Raw genomic sequence first — 24,470 nt, 5'->3', positions numbered from 1 at the left:
CGCTGTTCGGGGGGAGGGGGTCAATTGTCACATTTTTGCATGTAAGAGGGGCCATCCTTTACATATTAGGGGCGCGCCCGGCCTCATCTTCCCCTCCCCCTCTCGGTATCCTCATTCTTCTCTTCCGTTCTCTTGCCCCCTCTGGTTTTAAGCCGGCAAACCCACAGGATGTGGGAGACTGCGCTCCTAGGGAAAAGGAAGAGTTGAGCCTGCACGCAGCCAGAAACCTGGGGTTAACGTCCTGAGAGAGGGCCCGCGGAGGCCGGGAGAGGCAGCTGCAACCGGCAGCTCCTGGTTGCAGACCAGGAAAGGTCAGCAAACTAGCTGGTCGTTAAAGCTGCTTATTGCCTATTTTCCCCCCACGAGGGGGTCCTGGGCTCCGGTGCCAGCACGCCCTGTCCCGGCTCCGCGATCTCAGGTGGGCAGAGCCACCCACCCGTGGTGTTGCAGGTCGGGTTTCCTGGGGAAGCAGATGCTGAGACGGAGATTAGCACGCGGGACATTTTGTTAGCATTCTAGGATCAGCACCTGGAGAAGGGAGGGGCTGGAAGCCGAAGCCAGCAAAGGAGGAAACTGAACTACAACGGTAGCCCGACGGAAGCCTCGGCTGACCCCACAGGGAGCTCCGGAGCTGGGGTGACCCTTCGGAGTGGTTCGGAACTGGGCTGGAGGGGTGAGCCTCCGGAGGCTGGCGTGGATCAGCCCCGGGGCGTGGGCTGCTCCAGAAGCAGGCATGGCCCTGGGCAGGGCGGTTTCTTCGGCCTTGGGGAAGGGCTGACAGCTGAAGTCGGGCTGCAGGCAGCCCTCCAGCAGCCGAGGGTGTATGTCCTTCCTTCCGGAAGGGGGAACACAGCCGCCACCATCACCCTGCTTCCCCCGGAGGATGGCTGAACTGAGGCTTCGCCAAATCGCAACGGGGGCATTCCTCAGGATTCCTGCCTCCGCACAGAGGCCAGCCTGGCCTCCTTTCCTGCTGCATCTCCTCCCACCCCTCCTCCCATCCTTCCTGCTACCCCTCCTCCCATCCCTCTTTTCTTCCCTCTTCCCTGCAGGGGCTATTCCAGAGGTTTTCAAAATTTTAAAGGCCGTCCAATCCGGTGGGCCAGTGCAAGTTTACAAGGCAGCGGAACTGTCCTAATTGAGGCCGAAGGTCAGGGAGCCCCTCCCTCTGGCCGCCGTTGTCTTGCTATAAAACATTTTGTAATCTGTAAAGAGCTGGCTGGCTGAACCCAGGGCATTTTTTTCCTTTCTAATTGGGCGGTTCCAAACTTCACCACAGGGGGTGCTAAATTGTCACGGGCTCTTTTATTTGTGTCAACAGGAGCAGGAAGCGTACAGTTGTTATGTGTCTAATGTAAATTCCGTGTCCGGATGTATGTATCTGTTCGGTTTCATCTACTTGAGGAGAAGGTAGTCGGCCTAATTGGGGACACGCATCTAGCAATAGTCAGCCATTTTATCACGAGTCCACGCTCCAGAGCCCCCCCAAGACCTGAGCTTCAATCAGCACCAGAGCTCTTGTTCATTAGTATAAAGGGCCTTAGAAACGAGTTCCCACTGGCGGAAGCAGTTCGAGGCGGGTGGATTGGTCAGGAATAGGAGCGGTACTTGAGCTCTTGCAGGTGCAGACCGGGAAAATCTAGTGTGCTCCGTGGTTGGTTCTCGTAGGAACGGCCCCATGGGCTTGATTCTTAAGTGGTCCTGCGTGCATCCAGCGGCTGATTTGGTGGATTGTGCGCCCCTGGAGTCGGACTAGAAGGTTAGAGAATCCCGCTGCAAGACTTTCCTTGCATTTGCCTCAGGCAAACTTTCCTGAGAGGCGGCTGCTGGAGCTTTTAAAGGATGGAGGGCTGGAACGTCACGGAATTTACAGGACCAGTTATATGGCTGCTTTGCGTAGCTTCTTCAGAACTTGGCCTGAAGACTTCCTTTCACAATATCCTGGTGGCATGGTATGGAGAGAGGCCCTACTCCCTCGCCCACCTCGAATTACTAAAAGGTACAGAGATTTACCAAAAAGAACCTAATGGGTTTTTTTGCAAGACCAAACTGGCTTAGGTCAATTAGCGCCAGCCTAAAACTCCACCCCAGATCCTCTATAAACCTTAATCAGCTGTGAATTCCCACCTTCCCACGTCAGTAACAACTGTGTACCTCCATATTTTCTCACGGGTATAATAGGGGTCTAATCCTTGCGTCCTCTGTCATAAGAAGTTGTAAGGACTATATATATTGTGTTCTTAAACCCTGCCAAAAGAGGTTGGATTCACAAATTGGAGACTGATGTGTTGGGGTTGGGGGGAGGTTAAAAAAAAATTAGCTCTCAGAAGTGTCCGCAGCAGGGAGGCCCCTGGTGTTCCTTATTAGCAGAAGCGTTTATTAAGGGCCGGTGTGCACGGGGACCACGAACTGCACTGCCACGTGTCTCCACGTTTCTAGCTCAGATGAAGCTTGACTAGGAACAGTGTCCATCCACCCATGGATCCTGCACACAGTCAGATAATCAATGCAAAACTCAGGTGAGGAGATTAGATTAGATCATTAGATCTGACGGCTCGGCTCGGAATGCTGGTTGCCTGCTGAGGAAGGGAACCAGGGCTGTGATTTACATTCTCAACTTGGGTTAAATCTTCTCTCCCTACAGCCTGGTCCTGAGGGGTGGAGAGTCAAAGTCACCAGGAAACAGAGGGTTCTCAGCCAACGGTATTGTGCTCACCTGTATCAGGTAAGCCCCAGTGCTCAAGACCTTAGAGCACAGCTTTGGTTCTGAGTGTCTTTCCGTCCCTTTAGTGGACAAAGCATTTTCACTGTCAATATCTGGTTGGACCTTTACAGCTGCTGAAAATGTGAGGGTTGCAGGGCAGACAGCTGCAGCTCCTTGAGCTCACCAGTAGCTACCTCCCTTGTTGCTTGCTGATGAAAGTCCAGATTTTTCCTGATATTGGATGGCAGTGTGTTCATGGAAGGCAATCTTAACCCAAATGATTCATAATTACCCTAAGCCAATCATGGTACAAACATTACTTCTTCTTTTTTTTTTTTTTGCGGTACGCGGGCCTCTCACTGCTGTGGCCTCTCCTGTTGCGGAGCACAGGCTCCGGATGCACAGGCTCAGCGGCCATGGCTCACGGGCCCAGCCGCTCCGTGGCACGTGGGATCTTCCCGGACCGGGACACGAACCTGTGTCCCCTGCATCAGCAGGCAGACTCTCAACCACTGCGCCACCAGGGAAGCCCTCTTTTTTCTTTTTTAAGAAAATTCTAGTTGATTTACAATGTTGTATTAGTTTCAGGTGTCCAGCAAAGTACTTCAGTTATACATATATATCTATTCTTTTTCAGATTCTTTTCCATTATATGTTATTACAAGCTATTGAATATAGTCCCCTGTGCTATACAGTAGGTCCTTGTTGTTTATCTATTGTATATATAGTTGTGTGTATATAGTAATCCTAAGCTCCTAATTTATCCCTTCCCCCCTTCCCCTTTGGCAACCATAAATTTGTTTTCTATGTCTATGGGTCTATTTCTGTTTTGTAAATAAGTTCATTTGTGTCATTTTTTTAGATTCCATATATAAGTGATATAATGATATTTGTCATTCTCTGTCTGGCTTACTTAGTATGATAATCTCTAGGTCCATCTATGTTGCTGCAAATGGCATTATTTCATTCTTTTTTATGGCTGAGTAATATTCCATTGTGTATATACACCACATCTTCTTTATCCATTCATGTGTCGATGGACACTTAACTTGCTTCCATGTCTCGGCTATTGCAAATAGTGCTGCTATGCATATTGAGGTGCATGTATCTTTTCAGATTAGCATTTTCGTCTTTCCCGGATATATGCCCAGGAGTGGGATTGCTGGATCATATATGGTAACTCTAGTTTTTTTGCAAACAGTACTTCGTGTTGATTTAGTTTAGGGATGTCCCTGTCCTGGCCAGTAGAGCTTAACAGGGATCCTGGTAGGGGGGTTTCTCAGAAGTAGTTTTCTCCTCGAAAAAAGAGAAATGCTTATGGAGATTGCTGCCACCATCACCCATCCACGTTCTACAGCTTTCGAATGCTGTTGTAAGGATGTGAGATATCGGAGCAGCAGCAGTCATTTTGTGACTGTGAGGGAATGATCAAACAGAAAGGTAGAAAGAGCCTGGCTCCTTGAAGACCTCTTTGGCCATCAAACCCAAGACCACCTGCCTCTGAGCTTCCTGTCATATGCAAGATTAATATACCTTAATATACCCTTATTGTTTTTGTGTCTGAGTTCCTTTTTTTTTTTTTTTCTGCATGGTCCGCGGGGCTCTCTCTGCTGTGGCCTCTCCCGTTGTGGAGCACAGGCTCTGGACGCGCAGGCTTGGCGGCCATGGCTCACAGGCCCAGCCGCTCCGCAGCATGTGGGATCCTCCCGGACTGGGGCACGAACCTGTGTCCCCTGCATCGGCAGGCGGACTCCCAACCACTGCGCCACCAGGGAAACCCCTTACCCTTTACAACAGCGGCCAGCTCTTTACACCAGCAGAGTGGAAATTGTAAAGAAAGTGTCTTTTCTAGGAGGAAATGTGGGGAAGAGGGAATATCTTAGTTCCCAGGCTTAAGCCCAGAGATCCTAGCAAACCGCTCACTCACATGCTTACACATACAAGCCACAGACACACACACAAATGCACTTCTGAAGCACGTGCATGCAGACACACTATTCACTTGATTTTTCATCCTCTTAGGCGCTCTGGAGTTGTAAGGCAGAATGAGACGCAGTGAGGCTAGCACAGGTGCTGGGGTTTATGGAAGCCCCCGGAAGGCCAAGCGTGAGCAAGAGCCCCTGCCTTGGTTCTGGAAACTGCAGCAGGCGAGGCCACACTTGTCATCTGGTCTTGTCCTTGGCTTTTCCAGACTCCAGGGCCACCTCCATTCTTGAGACCCAGCTTGTCTTGACTTCTACCATTTGCTCTCAAGGTGCCCAGAATTGGATCTGGGCACTTTGATCTGATCGGGTGGGCTCCGTGCCACACCACATGGTCCCACCAGCCCTGCTCGGGCTGGACAGAGTTCTCAGGCAGGATGCTTCATGTTTTTCTGGGGTGCCGATTCCTGATCCAATCAATGGTAACAGGGTAACAGAGTTAAATGACACAAAACACAGGTGGCAGCTTATGCAAAAGGAACCTGGCTCTCCTTAAAATGGGGTTATGAGCATTGCAAGTGCCTGACATTTGATCAGCCCCAGTGCAGCCTCCCGAGAACAACTGGGAACTGCCTTCCTCCCCTCTCTCAACACCTCTGTGTGCCCCCTCCTTCCCTTCCCTTCCTTTGTTCCTTCATTCAGGAAACATTTCTTCATTGCCTACTGTTCCCATTATCTATTGCTGTGTAATAGACAATCCCCAAACCTAGTGGCTTCCAAAGAAAACCATTTTATTATATCTCACAACTCAGAATTCAGGGGCAGGGCTCGGCTGGGCAATTCTTTTTTTTTTTTTTTTTTTTTTTTTTTTTTGTGGTACGCGGGTCTCTCACTGTTGTGGCTTCTCCCGTTGTGGAGCACAGGCTCTGGACGCACAGGTTCAGCGGCCATGGCTCACGGGCCCAGCTGCTCCGCGGCATGTGGGATCTTCCCGGACCGGGGCACGAACCCGTGTCCCCTGCATTGGCAGGCTGACTCTCAACCACTGCGCCACCAGGGAAGCCCTCTTTACTTTTTTAAAAAAAATTAATTAATTAATTTATTGGCTGCATTGGGTTTTCATTGCTGCGCGCAGGCGTTCTCCAGTTGTGGAGAGCGGGGGCTACTCTTCCTTGTGGTGCGTGGGCTTCTCATTGTGATGGCTTCTCTTGCTGCGGAGCACGGGCTCTAGGCACGTGGGCTGCAGTAGTTGTGGCACGCGGGCTCAGTTGTTGTAGCTCACGGGCTCTAGAGCGCAGGCTCAGTAGTTGTGGTGCACGGGCTTAGTCGCTCCACGGCATGTGGGATCTTTCCAGACCAGGGCTCGGACCCGTGTCCCCTGCATTGGCAGGCGGATTCTTAACCACTGCGCCACCAGGGAAGTCCCTGGGCAATTCTTTTGTTCCTCCTGGCATCGCCGTGATCACTCAGTGGTATTCGCTGGCTGCCTGGCTGGTCAGGAAGGTCAAGGTGGACCATGACGAGTGCCTGGGCAGGAAAGGCTAGAATGTTTGGGTCACTGGACTGCGCTCCTTCTTTATGCCACTCCGGGCCCCTTCAGTAGGTGGGTGTGACTTTGTACATGGTGACTGTAAGAGTGAGCGTTCCAAGAGACAGGAATTGGAAGCTGCCAATCTCTTGAGGCCTGGGCACCAAAATGGGCACAGCATCTCTTCTGCCGTACTCTATTCGTCAAAGAAGTCACAAAGGCCACCCAGATTGAAAGGGGATGGGACGAAAGCCTAGTCTCTGTCCTCTCTGTGGGAGGAGTGTGAAAGCAGGGGTGGCCAGCTTGAATCTGTCACCTCTCCTATCTGCTGGGAATCGTGAGAGATGCTGTTAAGTAAAAGAGCGAATAACACGAGTACTGCTATTTCGTTCCCTTTTTCTTTTCTCTGGGTTAAGTCCAGATCTGGGGGTAGACTTTCCCATTTCCCCAAGTTACTAGAGAAATTCTGCTTGACATTGTAGTGGGGGTGAGTGAAGCAGCGAGATGAGAGGCAGAATCTGGGCAGCGCGGGGCTACTCTTAGGAGGTCACGTGGGCTGGGGGTGAGATCCAGGAGAGAAGACACTGCAGCTGAGATGACCGTGCTGCGGAAGGGTGTGCGGGGGTTGGGTGGCAAAGCGGAAGGCGCTGTGGCGATCGGCGGGAAGGGAGGACCTTGACGTTGTCTGAATCTGAGTTCCTTCTAAAAGCAGAGCCTGAAAATGAAGACTTGGGTGCAGGAAGTTCCTTTGGGAAGTGACCCCCAGGAAGCATGGGGAGGGGGAGGGGAAGGAAACCAGTGAAGGGTGAGCTGTGGGGCAGGTGGGCTTCTGGGGCTCAATCGTACTGGAGCCCCCGGGAGACTCTGCAGGAGCCACTCCAGAGTTGTCAACTTAAGAGCAGCAAAGCTGCGCTATTTATACACCAAATTCCTTCCGTCGTTGATCAAGCGTTGATCCTAAGGTCTTAAGCTTCCAGTACTTTTGCCCCACTCTACACTGGTGACCATGCCAGGATAGTCACTGTGTCCAGGAGCTGCCTGTTGGTGGCCTCCAGGGTGGCTATGAAGGTCTGCCGAGACGGTTTATGATGAGAATTTCTAGTCCCTTTGTGTGGGACATGGACAGGACCTCTGCCTCACGCGCCTCCAGGGGGCGCCCATCACACTGTCTTCCACGTGAAGGGTGCCCCCCTGTATGTGCCCCGTAACACCCCCCCCACCTTCCCACAAATTCATCATTACAACTCACAAGGCCCACGAATGCTTTGGGAGCCAGCAGATTCTCTCTGAGGTACGCAACGAATGCCAAGTCCTAAGTCAAGGTTGGCTCTGGGCCAAAACAAAGACACTGATGGGGACAAGTGGTGCTTGCGGTTACCCCATACTGGTCTCCGTGCAGCACAGAGTCCAGGAAGAAGGGGAAAGAAGCACCTTCATAAACACCAGGCCAACCTCTGGGACCCCTTTTTGTGTTTTCCAGTGCTTAAGAAACACATGGAGTACTTAGTCCACTGAGGGCAGACCAAGTTAGCAGGTTTGTTCACCCTTTGTGGAGAAAGTGACTTGACCCCTCTGAGTTTCTGTCTCCCCATCTAGAGTCATCTCTGAGGCCTCTTAATACCCTACCAGGCTGTGATTTTTGATTCTACAGGTAAGGAGTGAGACGATGCGTCTCAGTGAACGCTGGGAAGTTAAAAGTACTGTACAAACTGAAAGCTTTCATGCGATTGTAACTGTTATGGCAACACAGAGCGCTCTGTGGAAACAGCCTCCACCTCGGTTTATGCTCCTCCTGTAGGAGCCCTGACCCCACGCTCCATCACCCTGCCTCCCAGACTCCTAGCAGGATCTCTGTGTCCTTGGTTACTCCGTGAAACCTATGTTGAGAGACTCTGCCTTTCTAGTGGTCTCCTCTTGACAGGGGAAGAGGGCACCCCAGACCCCTAGTTCATCCATATGCCCTAAGATGCCTCGGGCCACACCACAAGGGCACGATTCACCAGTTCACGCCCATACCGCATTCTGCGTGGACTCCCATGGGTGTGTTGAGACAGGCAGGCCTTTTTGTTCCAACTGCCCTCAGTTAGGGGGCCTTTTCAATGGTCCTGGTTCTAAAATTATCTCTAGACTGCCTCCTTAGGATGCTCTTGACTGCAGGTGACAGAAACCCCCAAGACAGGAAGAGCTCCAAGATGATACTTCAAGGTTCCTCTCCTCTCTAATCCTCTCAGCTCTGCCTTTCTGGGTATGTGTGTTCAGTTTCAGCCTCCAACTGGTCCCCAAAAGGCTGCTGAAGTTCCAGGCATCACATGCAGGTACACAAGCTCTAATAGCAAAGAACAGGCCCTTCCAGCCAGAGATGATATTCAAAATATTCAGCAACCAGTACAGCAGGGTATGGACCAGTGAGAAGAAACTCTAGCTATACTGGCATGGGCCTGCTGAATGTCAGTGTTTCCAGGGTTGCTTCTGTAAGAGGAAGGAGGGCCCCCACCAGAATTAGCTCATAGCTCATTGGCCGGCAGTGGGTCACATGACCCCACCAGTTTCTGGGGGTTAGAATGGTAAAGATTTTGCCATGAATTGGGGATGGAATCCCCTTTCTTGAGGGTGGACATGTGAATTAGATTCTGGTTCCTTTAGCAGGTTGGAGGCTGGGGGAACCCGTCAATCTCACCTGCTTCCCAGGCTCACACCTCCCCACCATCACCCCTCCGAAATCAGACTCCTTATGCCGGCCTCAGATACACTGTTAAATCCGACCTGAATATCTTGTGTGTGTGTTTTTAAAAACATTTTATTTTGAAAATACTGCAAACCTACAGATTTGAAATTGCAAGAATAGGGTCACAAACTCCCATATACACTTCACCCAGATTCACCCATTATTGACATTTTACCATATTTACTCTGTCTCTCTCTCCACACACACACACACACAACTCAGTTGTTGTTACTTTGGTGGAATAATTTAGTCAGTGGCAGACATCTTTTTTTTTGCTTTTGCTTTTTAAAAAAAACTTTAAATTTTATATTGTAGTAGAGTTGATTAACAATGTTGTGACAGTTTCAGGTGTACAGCAAAGTGATTCAGTTATACATATATACGTATCCTTTTTTTTTTTTTGGCTGTGCTGGGTGTTTGTTGCGGCTTGCGGGCTTCTCTCTAGTTGTGGCACACAGGCTTCTCTACTTGCAGTGCACAAGCTCCAGAGCGCACAGGCTCAGTAGTTGTGGCACGCAGGCTTAGTTTCCCTGCAGCATGTGTGATCTTAGTTCCCTGATCAGGGATCGAACCCACGTCCCCTGCATTGGAAGATGGATTCTTAACCACTGTACAACCAGGGAAGTCCCCCATGTATCTATACTTTTTCAAATTCTTTTCTAATTTAGGTTGTTACATAACGTTGAGCAGAGTTCCCTATGCTATACAGTAGGTCCTTGTTGGTTATCCATTTTAAATATAGCAGAGTGGGGCTTCCCTGGTGGCGCAGTGGTTAAGAATCCGCCTGCCAATGCAGGGTACATGGGTTCAAGCCCTGGTCCGGGGAGATCCCACATGCCGCGGAGCAACTAAGCCTGCGAGGCACAACTACTGAAGCCCGCATGCCTAGAGCCCGTGCTCTGCAACAAGAGAAGCCACCGCAATGGAAAGCCTGCGCACGGCAACAAAGAGTAGCCCCCTCTCGCCGCAACTAGAGAAAGCTCGCCGTAGCAACGAAGACCCAACGCAGCCATCAATCAATCAATCAATCTAAAAAAAAAAATATATATATATATATATATATATATATATATATATATATATATATATATAGCAGTGTGTAACCTGTCAATCCCAAACTCCCTATCTTCACTCCTAAATCTTGAGTGTGATTCTCCAAAGAACAAAGACATTTGCTTACATAATCATAGTACAGTGATCACATTCAGGGAATTGAACAGTAATGCAATACTATTATCTAACACAGAGCACATATTCACATTTCACCAGTTGTCCTGAAAGTGTGCCCTTTAGTGATTGCTCTGCCTCAGGGTTTTATCCAGGGTCACATATTATTTCTGGCCACCTGGTCACTTCACTCCCCTTCAGCCTGGACCAGCTCCTCAGCCTGACCTTTGTTGTTCCTGATACTGACAGTTTTGAAAAGTACAGCCCCTTTTTGCAAAGTGTCACTCAGTTTGGGCTTGTTTGATGTTTTCTTATGGTTAGATTCAGCTGAGCATCTTGGTTTTGCCCCTTTGCTGCTTTCTGCAACTGAAAGTGCTTTAAGCTTTTATGAAAGTTATCTTTATGATGTCTGCAAAGTATAAATACTGTTCGGTTCAGTTAGACCCATTTCATGGATGGACAGACTGAACACTCCTAAGTGAGTCAATTTGATAAGGTTAATCGAAGAGGGCTTGTGACCAACCAGCAATTTCTGCTCAGCTGCCTGCCTTTCTACCTCTCCCTTGCTCACACCCCATCTCCCCTTCTCCTTGGGCTTAATTGATAGGCGAATTAATGAATGTATGGCCAGGTGGGGGGCCCAGGAGGCCGTGTAGAGCCTGCAGAGCTTGCTTTTTAGGTAAGGTGGGGATGAGTCTGCCAGCAGCCTTCCAGTGACAAGGGCGTGATGGATGCCCCCCATTCTTTGATAGCAGTGCTTTTGTTAGTTTGCATTTTATTCAGTGCCTTTTCTCTCGGCAACTCAAGGCCTTTTGCAGAGTCTTATGTAACGAAAAATAATTCTGCAAAGTAGGCAGACCGGGCAAGGCCACAATACGTAAACCACATTCCTTATACACACATGCAGCAGCCTTGCTGGGGCCCATCTGTGTTGGGGCAGGAACATTTGACATGTGTGGTACTTAGAGACCATAAGGGAGCAAAGACATAGGCAAAGGGGGATGCAGTTGCCTTTGCTAAGCTCCAAGGAGGCCCCTCTCCCTGTGCTTGGGTGACTGACTCTTAAATAAGAAAAGGAGGGACTTGAAGTGAGAGAAGTAAGGGAGGGAGGAATGATCAAAAGGAAGGAGTCAGTACGTACAGGAAAAGGTGCTCAACAACCTTGGTCATCGGAAAATGTAAATTCAAACCACTCTGAGATCATGTATACCCATCAGAATGACTAATACGTCAAAACTAACATTAAGTTCCGGTAAGGATGGGGAGCGACTGGAACTTCATAGGCTGCTGATTGACTAGAACTTGGCACAGCCATTATGGAAAACTGAACGGTAACCACTAAACTGAACAGATTCTCACCCTGTGACCCAGCAGTTCCCCTCCTGGGGAAATACCCACAGATGAGTACATACGTTCACTAAAAGACCTGCAAGATAACGTTCATCACACTATTCCATTAGCCCAAAACTAGGGACTACCCAAATGCTCATCAGAAGTACAAAGGATAAATAAAGTGCGGTGCATTTATGTTGTGGGATATTATGCAGCAATGAAAAAGGACAAGCTACTTCTTTGTATAATATATAGACACTCATGTACAGAATGTGGAGTGAAAGAAGACAGACAATAAAGACTGAATTCTGCATAATTTTATCTACATAAAGTTTAAAACCAGGCTAAAGTAATCTGTGGGGACAGAAATGAGAAGAGTGGTTACCTACTAACTGGGAGGCATGAAGGGGCCATCTGGGGAGCTGGTGGTGGTCTGTATCTTGACCTTGGTGCTGAAGAACACATGAGTTTACTTTGTAAAAATTCATTGAGCTGTACATTGATGATGTGATAGTTCAAAAAAGGTTTACAATAAGGCGGGGAAGAGGAAGAGTAAGGGAAACACAGACGTGCCTCTATCGGTGAGCAGGTTGGATTCCACTAACTGTCCTTGAATCCATTTGTTCCTTAATCCAAAGGGACCATCACTCACTCCACCTGTTTGTGGTAGCAGAGTTAGTATACTTTTTTATTTTCTGGCACTTAGCTTTCCATCAAAGTTTGTGGGCCAAAATTTCATAAGCAGAGAAGCTTCTATTTAGAGCAAGGCTAAGGGCATTAGCGATTTATGAGTTCATTCATTGATTCATTCATTCAACCATCAAAGACAGGATAAGTTATGTGATTCTGGAAGCCTTTGGCTAGAACTATTCATTTCTAGATGTCCTCTCATCAACAACAAGACATTTCAACCCGTCTGGGGAAAATGTCAGAGGTGGGATGGGGACTGTAAAAACTGCCTTCTATCCCATTTTCCCTACATTTCTGAATTGGGAGGCTAATTCCTGCCAGAGTGACAGATGACAAGGTAGTGACAGCTTTGAAAGAGGGTGTACTAGTTTCCCATGGCCACCATAACAAAGTACTGCAAACTGGGTGGTGTCAACAACAGAAATGTCTTGACCCATCGTTCTGGGGGCTAGAAGTCCAAGATCAAGGTGTGGGCAGGGTTGGTTCCTTCTGAGGGTGTGAGGGAGAATCTGTTGCAGGCCTCTCGCCTAGATTCTAGTGGTTTACTGGCAATCTTTGGCATTCTTTGGTGTGTGTCTGTCCTCAAATTTCCCCTTTTTATAAGGACACCAGTCATACTGGACTAGGGCCCACTCTAATGACTTCATTTTAACGTGATTACCTCTGCAAACCTTATATCCTAATAAGGTCACATTCTGAAGTACTGGGGGGTTAGGACTTCAACATACAAGCATACCTCGTTTATTGCACTTCGCTTTATTGCACCTCACAGATAACTGTGTTTTTTTACAAATTGAAGGTTTGTAGCAACTCTCGGTTGAACAGTCTATTGGTGCCATTTTTCCAATAGCGTTTGCTCACTTCGTTTCTCTGAGTCGCATTTTGGTAATTCTTGCAATATTTCAACCTTTTTTACTGTTATTATATTTGTTATGGTGATCTGTGATCAGTGATCTTTGGTGTTACTATTGTCATTGTTTTGGGGTGCCACGAACCGCACCCATGTAAGATGGCGAACTTAATCGATAAATGTGTGTGCGTTCTGACTGCTCCACTGCCTGGCCATTCCCCCATCTCTCCCCTTCTCCTTGGGCCTCCCTATTCCCGAGACACAACGATATCAAAATTAGGCCAATGAATAACCCTACAGTGACTTTTAAATGTTCAAGTGTAAGGAAGGGATGCATGTCTCTGACTTTAAATCAAAAGCTAGAAATGATGAACTTAGTGAGGAAGGCACGTCGAAAGCCAAGATAGGCCGGAAGCTAGGCCTCTTGCATGAAACAGTTAGCCAAGTTGTGAATACAAAGGAAAAGTTCTTGAAAGAAATCAAAAGTGCTACTCCAGGGAACACACAAATGATAAGAAAGCAACCAACCTTATTGCTGATATGGAGAAAGTTCTAGTGGTCTGGATAGAAGATCAAACCAACCACAACATTCCCTTAAGCCAAAGCCTAATCCAGAGCAAGGCCCTAACTTTCTTTAATTCTATGAAGGCTGAGAGGGGTGAGAAAGCGGCAGAAGAAAAGTGTGAAGCTAGCAGAGGTTGGTTCATGAGACTGAAGGAAAGAAGCTGTCTCCAGAACATCAAAGTGCAAGGTGCAGCAGCAAGGACTGATGTAGAAGCTGCAGCAAGTTACCCAGAAGATCCAACTAAGATCATTAATGAAAGTGGTTACACTAAACAACAGATCTTCAATGTAGGCGAAACAGCCTTCTATTGGAAGAAGCTGCCATGTAGGACTCTCATAGCTAGAGAGGAGAAGTCAGTGCCCGGCTTCAGAGGACAGGGTGACTCTCTTGTTAGGAGCTAATGATGCAGCTGGCACCTTTAAGTTGAAGCCAATGCTCATTTACCGTTCTGAAAATCCTAGGAGCATTAAGAATTATGCTAAATCTACTCAGCCTCTGCTCTATAAATAGAACAACAAAGCCTGGATAATAGCACATCCGTTTACAGCATGGTTTACTGAATATATGGAGCCCACTGTTGAGACCTACTGCTCAGAAAAAAAGATTTGTTTCAAAATATTACTGCTCATTGACAGTGTACCCACATGCTCTGATGGAGATGTGCAGTGAGATTCATGTTGTTTTCATGCCTGCTAACATAACATCCATTCTGTGGCCCATGGATCAAGGAGTCATTTCGACTTTCAAGTCTTATTATTTGGGAAATACATTTCATAAGGCTATAGCTGCCACTGATAGTGATTCCTCTGATGGATCTGGGCAAAGCCAATTGAAGACCTTCTGGAAAGGATTCACCATTCTTGATGCCATTAAGAACTTTTGTGATTTGTGGGAAGAGGTCAAAATATCACATTAACAGGGATTTGGGAGAAGTTGATTCCAACCCTCTTGGATGACTCTGGGGCATTCAAGACTTCAGTGGAGGAAGGAACTGCAGATGTGGTGGAAATAGCAAGAGAACTAGAATTACAAGTGGAGCCTGAAGATGTGTCTGAATTGCTGCAATCTCATGATAAAACTGTAACGGATGAGGAGTTGCTTCTTATGGATGAGCAAAGAAAGTGGTTTCTTGAAATGGAATCTACTCCTGGTGACGGTGCTGTGAAGATTGTTGAAATGACGACAAAGGATTTCGAATATGACAGAAACTAAACTTAGTTGATAAAGCAGCGGCAGGGTTTGAGAGGATTGACTCCAATTTTTGAAAGAAGTTCTACTGTGGGTAAAATGCTATCAAACAGCATTATATGCTACAGAGAACTTGTTTGTGAAAGGAAGCATCGATCAACGTGGCAGACTTCATTGTCTCATTTTAAGAAATTACCACGGACACCCCAACCTTCAGCTACCACCACCCTGATCAGTCAGCAGCCGTCAACATCGAGGCAAGACCCTCCACCAGCAAAAAGGTTATGACTCACAGGAGACTCAGATGATGGTTTGTGTTTTTTGAGCAATGAAGTATTTTTACATTAAGATATGTACATTTTTAAAGACATAGTGCTATTGCACCACTTAACACATTATTGACTGGGGAATTTTTGCAGAAACGAACGCCTGTGGCCGGCGATTTGTTCTGTAAGTGAATATTGAAACACCCACGTTTGAGTAAATATCAACAACTTTTATTGCACTTATTGTATTTATTTGAAACTTTGAACATGTCTTACTGAAGCATTCTAATGTTTCGTTAGAGCGTGATAGGCGGTATAGCAGGCACCTCTGTGCAGGGGAGCACAACATCTATTACAAATATACCGTGTTTCACTGTGCTTTTCCCTGGAAGAGCAGACTCTACACTTTCTGGCGGCTTATTTGTTTTTAGTCCTGTGGGTATTCTTTGGTGGCTTTTTTTTTTTAGTCCTGTGGGTATTATTTGGTGGCTTATTTTTTTTAGTCCTGTGGGTATCATTTCCTCTAGAAGATGTTCGTTTATTTTACCTGTTGGTCGACAAGGTGGGTCTTTGCAGGGGGTCTTTCAGAAACGCCACAAGAAGGACCAGGTGCGGGACTACCCCTACATTCACCAGAATGGTCAGTTACCCATTCTCTAGCTACTGCTAACAAAAAGTGCTTGTAAGACATTTCATTCTGTGCACTAAGGCTACAATAAATTTTAAACGCGTTGAATACACCACAATCAATCAAATAGAAACCCACTTTCTTATACCATTTTCGAGTTTTCCAGAGGATATTGAAGTTTGCCAGATATTGATCAGATCGATCAACCCCTTTCATATATTTATTATACTCTAATATACAAGTGGGCTTAGTTACCTGATGGCCAGTCCTCCTGTCTTCCTTTCCTGTAGATGCTGTGGAGGTGTCATGAATAGTGTCGCCATGCGGACTAACCTCTTGTCTTTCCATATAAGAAGAATCACTTCTCCCTTCTGTAAGAGTGTCATTTCTCCCCTCTGTAGATTTTTAGCTTTCTCCTTTAATTGGTTTGGTAGACCACGACTCTCTCTTATAGTCCCACAAACTCTGGTTTTATTTTTCAACAATATTTTAGATGTGGACACACTGTTGTAATAATTGTCTTGGTAAATATGGTGCCATGAACCAAGATAAGGTTGTAGCGCCGATAATACTGTTTCTTACAGTTTCTTTCCTTCACCCGTGTAAATCTCAAGGTTGCATATATATCCAGTTTCACTTTCGCTAACCATCCTGACCAAAATTCCATATTTTGTAAGTTTTCCGGGACTATAGGTTTTGAATCTGAGTCGTCCTCTCCACTTTATCATTGCCTACTCAAGTGATAGCTCTTGTTTGGGTATATAGATCGATTGAAATTTTGGTAGAACATAATACAAAAGAGATTTAACTTTTGAAATTCTGTCTGCAGGAAGTGGAGCTTCTGAGTTATCATTAAAGTGAAGAAATGTCATTATTTGTTTGAACCTTCTTCTCGTCATAATCTTTGGAAAGGTAGGTATTGCAAGTAAGGGATCAGCCGCTCAGTATTCCTTCCAGTGTGACTTTCTTATTTGTCCCATCAAAATTACTAATCCAAGAAACTTCTCCGTGTCACTATTGGTTACATCAGTCCATTTTAAAGCCTTATCATACTTTTTATATGATTTTTCATTCTGTTGGTGATACAAGTTTGTTTGAGAAGCGACCAACTTGAAAAAGGCGTTCCCAAAATTAATTCTGTTGTTTCACGAACACTTTGCAGGTTATTACATTCAATAGTTAACACCTGGCACACCTGTAAAGTCTCCTAATTTTCGTGAAATGTGAAGTCTTCTAATTTTCAATCTACTCTTCTGTAGAAGCAAAGGAGCATTCTCCAGCACCGTGAGTTTCATTTTCACTTTCCGTATCAGAATCAATCACTAAGGTTTTTTGTCTTTTGTTTGGTCTAATATTCACATTGTCTGAATCAGAACTATATTCTGAAGAACTGTCATCTTCTGAGATGGTAGTATATATGTTGCTCGGACAATCAGAGAAAGTATTGGTAGCTGCATAAAATTCACCAGAAAATTTTTCTTCACTCAAAACTTCGCGATGCGTTATTTTTGAAAATTTTACGGTAGTAAACTTGCATTTATAATATACACAAGGTTGGAACAAAAACCTAACGAAGCAAAATGTGAATGATAGCGAGAATCATAAGGTGTATAATGGACCCTTGATCAATTTTAAGCTCTAACAGCTTCGCATGGTAATGTTAATTGTATCACTCTCTAAAAAACGTATTGATATGTCTCCGGTCAATAACGTTCGGGTAGCAAAAGATGTATTAATACGTCTCCGGTCAATAAATTGTTAATTGACTATAGTATAATGTAAACATAACTTTCATATGTAATGGCAAACCAAAAATGGGTGTGACTTGCTTTATTGTAATACTCACTTTATTGCGGTGGTCTAGAGCCAAACCCACAGTATCTCCAAAGTCTGCCTGTATATTTTGGTGGGGGATACAATTTAGCCAGAGGGGAATGACTCCATTCAACACTGTCCCTCCCTGTTCCTACACTGTGTCTGGCTGATGAGGGACCGGTAGCTTCTTTTTCTTTTTAAATTTACTTTTCATTCTATATTGGAGTATCGTTGATTTACAATGTTGTGTTAGTTTCAGGTGTACAGCAAAGTGATTCAGTTATTCATATACATATATCCATTCTTTTTCAGATTCTATTCCCATATAGGTTATTCAGATTATTGAGTAGAGTTCCCTGTGCTATACAGTAGGTCCTTGTTGGTTATCTTTTTTTATATATCATAGTGTGTATATGTTAATCCCAATTCCTAATTTATCCCTCCCCCCACCTTTCCCCTTTGGTAACCATAAGTTTGTTTTCGACGTCTGTGAGTCTCTTTCTGTTTTGTAAATAAGTTCGTTTGTATCATTTTTTTCAGATTCCCCATATAAGTGATATCATGTGATATTTGTCTTTCTCTATCTGACTTACTTCACTTAGTATGGTAATCCCTAGGTCCATCCATGTTGTTGCAAATGGCATTATTTCATTCCTTTCCATGGCTGAGTAATATTCCATTGTATTTATGTACCACATCTTCTTTATCCATTCCTCTGTCAATGGACATTTAGGTTGCTTCCATGTCTTGGCTCTTGTAAATAGTGCTGCAATGAACGTTGAGTGCATGTATCTTTTCGAATTATGGTTTTCCCTGGATATTTGCCCAGGAGTGGGATTGCTGGATCATATGGTAGTTCTATTTTAGTTTTTGTAAGTAACCTCCATACTGTTCTCCATAATAATTGTACCAATTTACATTCCCATGAACAGTGTAGGAAGGTTCCCTTTTCTCCACGCCCTCTCCGCATTTATTGTTTGTAGACTTTTTGATGACGGCCATTCTGACCAGTGTGAAATGATAACTCACTTTAGTTTTGACTTGCATTTCTCTAATGATTAATGATGTTGAGCATTCTTTCATGTGTTTGTTGGCAATCTGTATGTCTTCTTTGGAGAAATGTCTATTTAGGTTTTCTGCCCATTTTTTATTGGGTTGTTTGTTTTTTTGATATTGAGCTGCATGAGCTGCTTGTAAATTTTGGAGATTAATCCCTTGTTGGTTGCTTCATCTGCAAATATTTTCTCCCATTCTGTGGGTCGTCTTTTTGTTTTGTTTGCCATTTCCTTTGATGTGCAAAATGTTTTAAGTTTAATTAGGTCCCATTTGTTTATTTTTGTTTTTATTTTTATTACTCTGGGAGGTGGATCCAAAAAGATATTGCTGCAGTTTATGTCAAAGACTGTTCTGCCTATGTTTTCCTCTAAGAGTTTTATAGTATCCGGTCTTACATTTAGGTCTTTAATCCATTTTGAGTTTATTTCTGTGTATGGCGTTAGAGAATGTTCTAGTTTCATTCTTTTAATGTAGCTGTCCAGTTTTCCCAGCACCACTTACTGAAGAGACTGTCTTTTCTCCATTGTATTGTCTTGCCTCCTTTGTCATTGATTAACTGACCATAGGTGTCTGGATTTATTACTGGGCTTTCTATCCTGTTCCATTGATCTATATTTCTGTTTTTGTGCCAGTACTATACTGTTTTGATGACTGTAGCTTTGTAGTATAGTTGAAGTCAGGGAGCCTGATTCCTCCAGCTTCATTTTTCTTTCTCAGGATTGCTTTGGCTATTCGGGGTCTTTTGTCAGTAACTTGTTAAGCATGTGGGGAGGGGAAAATGGTTGGCCTGAAGAAGAATTAAAGTGTCCCCCAGAGAGAAGGAGGAAAAGCTATGGAAACATCATCATGGCTGCAGGCACAGGCTCAGAAGCCAGGCAGGTTTGGTTCAAATTCTGGTTCCACACATGGACCCCCACTCTATTGTGTGACCTTGAACAAGTTAAAGTTAGGTTCTTTAAGCCTCTGTGTCCCCATCTCTAAAGTTGGGACTCGACTTCCCACCTCCCAGGGTAGTCCTAGGGCTCAGCTTTGATCGTACATGTAAGGTGGATTATGCTGTGCTTCATGTCGGACAGCACATAAGACAAGCGAGGAATTATTGTTTGGTCCTGGAAGAGACTCAAGGAGGGCAAAAACATTCAGTCGGGGCTGTAGTAGCTGTGGAGAGAGCAGTTTTAAAATGATTAACCATTTTTTCAGTGATTTAAGGCATATGGGGTTCTGTTTTTTAAAATGCAAACCCCATAGAAGGGTTCAAGGTGCAAAGGGCCTCTCTGCAGTATATGCCGTAGGCCTTCAGGCCCACAACCCTAGAATTTTTTTTTGATACACAGATGGGACCACAGCAGATGCTATCTGTCGTACCCACTCACCTCCCCTGGATCACCCCCACCCACTCCCAGAGGCATCTGCAGACATTTCTATCAAAGTTTACCTCTTCCTGTATCTCTCTGTGTCAGGATGATTGCTGGCCAAGGAGATATCTGCTGGAACTCGGGGTTGGCTGGAAGTAAGTGTCCAGGAATGAATGCCCCTCGACCAGTGAAGGACTGGAGTTGGTGGATAAATACCCCAGCTTCCTAGCCCCTTGGTGGCATGATCCTGAGGCGCGTTCCACACAGACCCTTAGCAGGTCCCTACGGGACTGAGCCCCAGATGCCTACAGCAGGAACCCACTCACTGATACAGCCTTTATCGGCATCCCCCCTGCCCTGTCTCGCTTCCCTCTTCCTCACTGTGCTTCCTGGATTACCTCCTAAGTAATGATATGCACCCAGATTCTTGTCTCAAGGTCTGCTTTGGGGGAAATCCAATGAAGACTGGGACAATACTGTCACACACTGGTCTGCACGGAACTTTCTTCAGCTAGCAGTATGGCTCCCAGACCTTTTCCCATCAGCACATACCGAAGGTCTGTTTATCATTCGAAAGTCTGGGTGTGCCATATTTAATTTAGCCAGTCCTCTTCCGATGGACATTTAGGTTGCTTCCAGGTTTGGGCTGTTATGAACAATGCAGCAATGAGCAGCTCCGTGCACGTATCTTTCTGCAAATGGGTAAATCGATCTGAAGGATTACTTTCTAGAAGTCCAATTGCTAGGTCAAAAGCTAAGGGAACAGTTTAGCTCAGGACCCAAGGGTAGAGTTGGAGTTCCAGATTGGAGGTGACAGCTGTAGAGTGGCTCAAGCCTGGGGACACTGTTTGCAGTAAGGAGCCAGCATGCCTGAAGAGGGCCTGCCCGCCAGGAGATTCTACCCAAGGGTCTCTGTGCATTTGCAGGGGGCTTCTGTGTGCTCTTTGTGCTGGGTGGTGGGCCCACTGCAGCAGAAGGGGCTTCCCTTCTGCTTCCCCTGGAGTCAGTGTTTCCAAGAAGAATCCCACCATCCGTTTCACCTGCCCACACCCCGCTGCCACGTTCATGCCATATAGTTGTTTTTCGAGCCAAAGTCTCCCATTATTCAGATGAAGAACAACTTGTTTTGAGAGAACGCACTTCTGAGATCTTCAGGCTCTTCCTTCTGGCCGATGAAATTAATTTTGAAAGTAGGAGGAATCGGGGAGGAGGCCAGGAACGAGTCCATAGCACACGCAGGGAGTGTTTTCTATAATTTGGTTGCTCTTTCCACTCATGAATACTTACAGTGTTTGCCTGATCATCAGCCTGTGCAGAAAACAAATTTTAAAAGCATCAAAATACTTCTTTGTTCTCCTCTTGAGTTATTTTCTGGCTGCTGGCTGCCTACTTGATCTCACCTTAAGATGCAGAGAAAGGTGCCCCAGACCTTTCTCTGGGGACTTAAACTATCAGAGAGATGAGACGACCAAGGCTGGAAGCAGCAATGGCAACCACTGCTCAGAAGGTCAAGGTTAAGGACAGAGAGGAGGGAAAGGAGTACTCTTTCCCTGTCTTTTCCTTTTTCTTCTTTCTCTGGTTTTTCCTTTTCATCTTCTTTGTTTTCCTTTGTCATTGGAGGTGGGGAGCAGGGGCAGAGACGGCACATACCACACACCCAGGACTCATGTGGCCTTAGGGGATGTTCTCTCAGCTGCATGGGGACCATCCCACTCCTGGAGCTGTGAGTCTGGAGAGAGATGTGGCAAAGGGAGCTGGTCCTCCCTGGCACCCCAGCAGAAGTGGCAAGTTGAATTCTGACCTTTTTGCCAAAGGTGTGCGATTCAAAGGAGCGATGTAGTCAGAAGTGATTGGGAGGGGTGGTGGTGCTGAGCAGCGACCTCATTTATTGAGCACTGACCCCGTGCCAGGCCCATGTCATCAGACAGCCCAAAGTTCTCTTCCTTCATATCCAGGGGAAGCCACTGTGGCTGAAGTGTGTCTGAGGAATCTCAGACGTGCATAGTCTCCAGGTGGCTGCAAATCCCGTCCCTCCCCCAGCTCCCTGCTGCCTATCTTACGCGCTCCTGACTTCCCCATTGAGAAGCAGTACAGTAGAGTGGCTGGGAACGGGGACCCTGGAGCCGCACGGTCTAGGCTAGAATCCCAGCACTACCACTGACCAGCTCTGAGACCTTGGACGACTTACTTAACTGCCTGTGCCTGTTTCCTCCTCTGGTTGCTGTGAGGGTCAGTGTTTGAGAACTGATTCTAACAGTGCCTGACGCATGGTCAGCACTGAATATAAGAAGTGTTTGTTGGGCTTCCCTGGTGGCGCAGTGGTTGAGAGTCCGCCTGCCGATGCAGGGGACGCGGGTTCGTGCCCCGGTCCGGGAGGATCCCATGTGCCGCGGAGCGGCTGGGCCCGTGAGCCATGGCCGCTGAGCCTGCGCGTCCGGAGCCTGTGCTCCACAACGGGAGAGGCCACGACAGTGAGAGGCCCGCGTACAGCCAAAAAAAAAGAAGTGTTTGTTAAATTAAAATGGTGGCGTGTCCCCCCGGCAGTCCAGTGGTTAGGACTCTGTGCTTCCAGTGCCGGAGGCCTGGGTTTAATCCCTGGTTCGGAAACTAGGATCCTGCAAGCCGTGCTGCACGGCCCAAAAAAAAAGGAGGGAAGGGAAGGAAAGGCTGAGACACACTGTCACCATAAACCCCACCCTGGCATGGCGACCCACCATCAGGAGGGAACTCATGAGCCCAGAGCTTCTCCCTGAGGAGTGAAGGGTTTAAACCCCACATCGGGAACCCCAACTTTTAAGACCTGCACCGGAGGTATGAGTCCGCGAAACACCTGGCTTTGAACGCCTATGGGGCGCGCATCCACGAGACCCAAAGGTCCATAGCAAACCGAGAGAGAGCTCTCAAAGGACCCGTGTGCAGAAGCCACTTCGAAGCGAATGTCCCACAATTTCCTGGCTGACTGCCCTCATTAGACATCCATCTCTGGCCTCTCACCTAAGCCTCCGAGGGCTGCAGTTTTGCAGTTTCCTTCCTCTCCCTCTTGAGACCTTTCTCCCTCCAACTCTCTTGCCCAAGCCTGGAGGAGTCTCCGCCTGCCTGTGGAAAACTCAAATTTCTCATTTCTCTGGTCCCAGAGCAAGTTATCCCCCTGTGTTCCAACTTCTCCATTCTGGATGCTGGCCTGCTCTGGTCCTTCTTCATGAAAACCCATCCCGGGTCTCCATCCTTAGTGACCTATACGTGATCTTAGTTAATCCTTATGATGCTGAGTTCTGCTGTTACCCATTTTGTAGCTGAGTAGATAATGACCTAAAGAGATTGTCACAAAACCACTTGGTCATGGAGCTAAGGTTCAAACCCAGCTCTGTCTACCTGCTCCTAACCATATAAGGACCCCGTATTGCCTTCCCATCCCCCCAAAAAACGATTTTAAAGGAGACCAGAATTTCTGTGCCTCACTCTCTGAGTGACCCTAGGTTCCGCTAAAAACACTATTGCTTCTACCACTGTGGAAAACACTATGGAGGTTTCTCAAAAATTAAAAATAGAACTACCGGATGATCCAGCAATTCCACTTCTGGGTATTTATGCAAAAGACTTGAAAGCAGAGAAGAGAGATTTTTCACACCCATGTTCATAGCAGCATTATTCGCGGTAGCCAAGAGGTGGATGCAACCCAAGTGTCCAACAAAGGATGAGTGGATAAACAAAATGTGGTCTGTCCACACAATGGAATATTATTCAGCCTTAGAAAGGAAGGAAATTCTGACATGTGCCACTACGTAGATAAACCATGAGAAAGGTATGCTAAGTAAAATAAGCCAGTCACAAAAAACCAGACTGTATGATTCCACTTGTATGAGGTAGCTTGAATGGTCAAATCCGTAGAGACAGAAAATAGAAGGGTGGTTGCCAGGCACTGGGGAGGAGGAGAAGAGGAGTTATTGTTCAGTGAGAACAGTTTCAGTTTTGCAAGATGCAAAAGTTCTGGGGATCTGTTGCACAACAATGTGAATCTGCACTGTCCCCTTAAAAAATGCTTGGTCAATTTTATATGATGTGGTTTTTACTACAATTGAAAACTCTGAAAAATTAAAAATAAGAAAATTTTAAACATGGTTGCTTCTCCAATGCTCGACGTTTAACCCACTCTCTGACCCTGCGTGATTCTTTTGAAATCTCCTTTGCAGAGCACAAGTCCTGGACTGATAGATCTGACTCTACTGGGAAATAGCTAAAGCTTGCCCAGGCCATCTCCAGGCAAGATGTTTCTTTACACCTGCTCTGCCCAACTGTGCCGAATTTGGAGAATCTTAACACTTTGGGGGTGTCAAGACCCTCTTAGAATCTGATAGAAGTTGCCACCCTCTCCCCACCTCCACACCCTGAATGCACGCATGCATTGACACAAATCATTTTCCTCATGATTCAGAGGATTCCTTGATACTCTGGGGCCTCTCCATGGTCTTTGAAGGACCCCAGAATGAGATTCCCTATGTCTCCCTCACATCACAGCGCCTCCCCTGATGGGTTCAAAGATTTCATTGTTAGTCATCTGCCTTCCCTCTCGGTGAAATCAGGGAAAGGGAGAGCTTCTTATAAAAAGGTTGCATGTGGCATCTCATTCTACCAGAATGGTGTTACATTATCTGTGTGACAAGTCACTGTAAGACATCTCT

The 24,470-nt window shown here is 46.4% G+C and overlaps 1 protein-coding gene across 1 annotated transcript in view; it reads left to right on the top strand.

Annotated features, from left to right (window-relative positions):
* Positions 1-454: 454 nt before the first annotated feature.
* The window catches only part of ATP6AP2 (ATPase H+ transporting accessory protein 2), a 134,394-nt gene continuing 110,378 nt past the window's right edge, over positions 455-24,470 (top strand). Inside the window, exons 1-4 of the mRNA XM_067023412.1 lie at positions 455-1,999; positions 2,645-2,725; positions 16,395-16,477; positions 16,728-16,849. The gene's annotated coding sequence lies outside the window, so the exon portion shown is untranslated. The remainder of the gene's footprint in view (positions 2,000-2,644; positions 2,726-16,394; positions 16,478-16,727; positions 16,850-24,470) is intronic.

This window comes from Kogia breviceps, chromosome X (genome assembly GCF_026419965.1).
Source record: "Kogia breviceps isolate mKogBre1 chromosome X, mKogBre1 haplotype 1, whole genome shotgun sequence".
Classification (NCBI taxonomy): domain Eukaryota; kingdom Metazoa; phylum Chordata; class Mammalia; order Artiodactyla; family Physeteridae; genus Kogia; species Kogia breviceps.
This window is presented reverse-complemented; position numbering and strand designations above follow the sequence as displayed.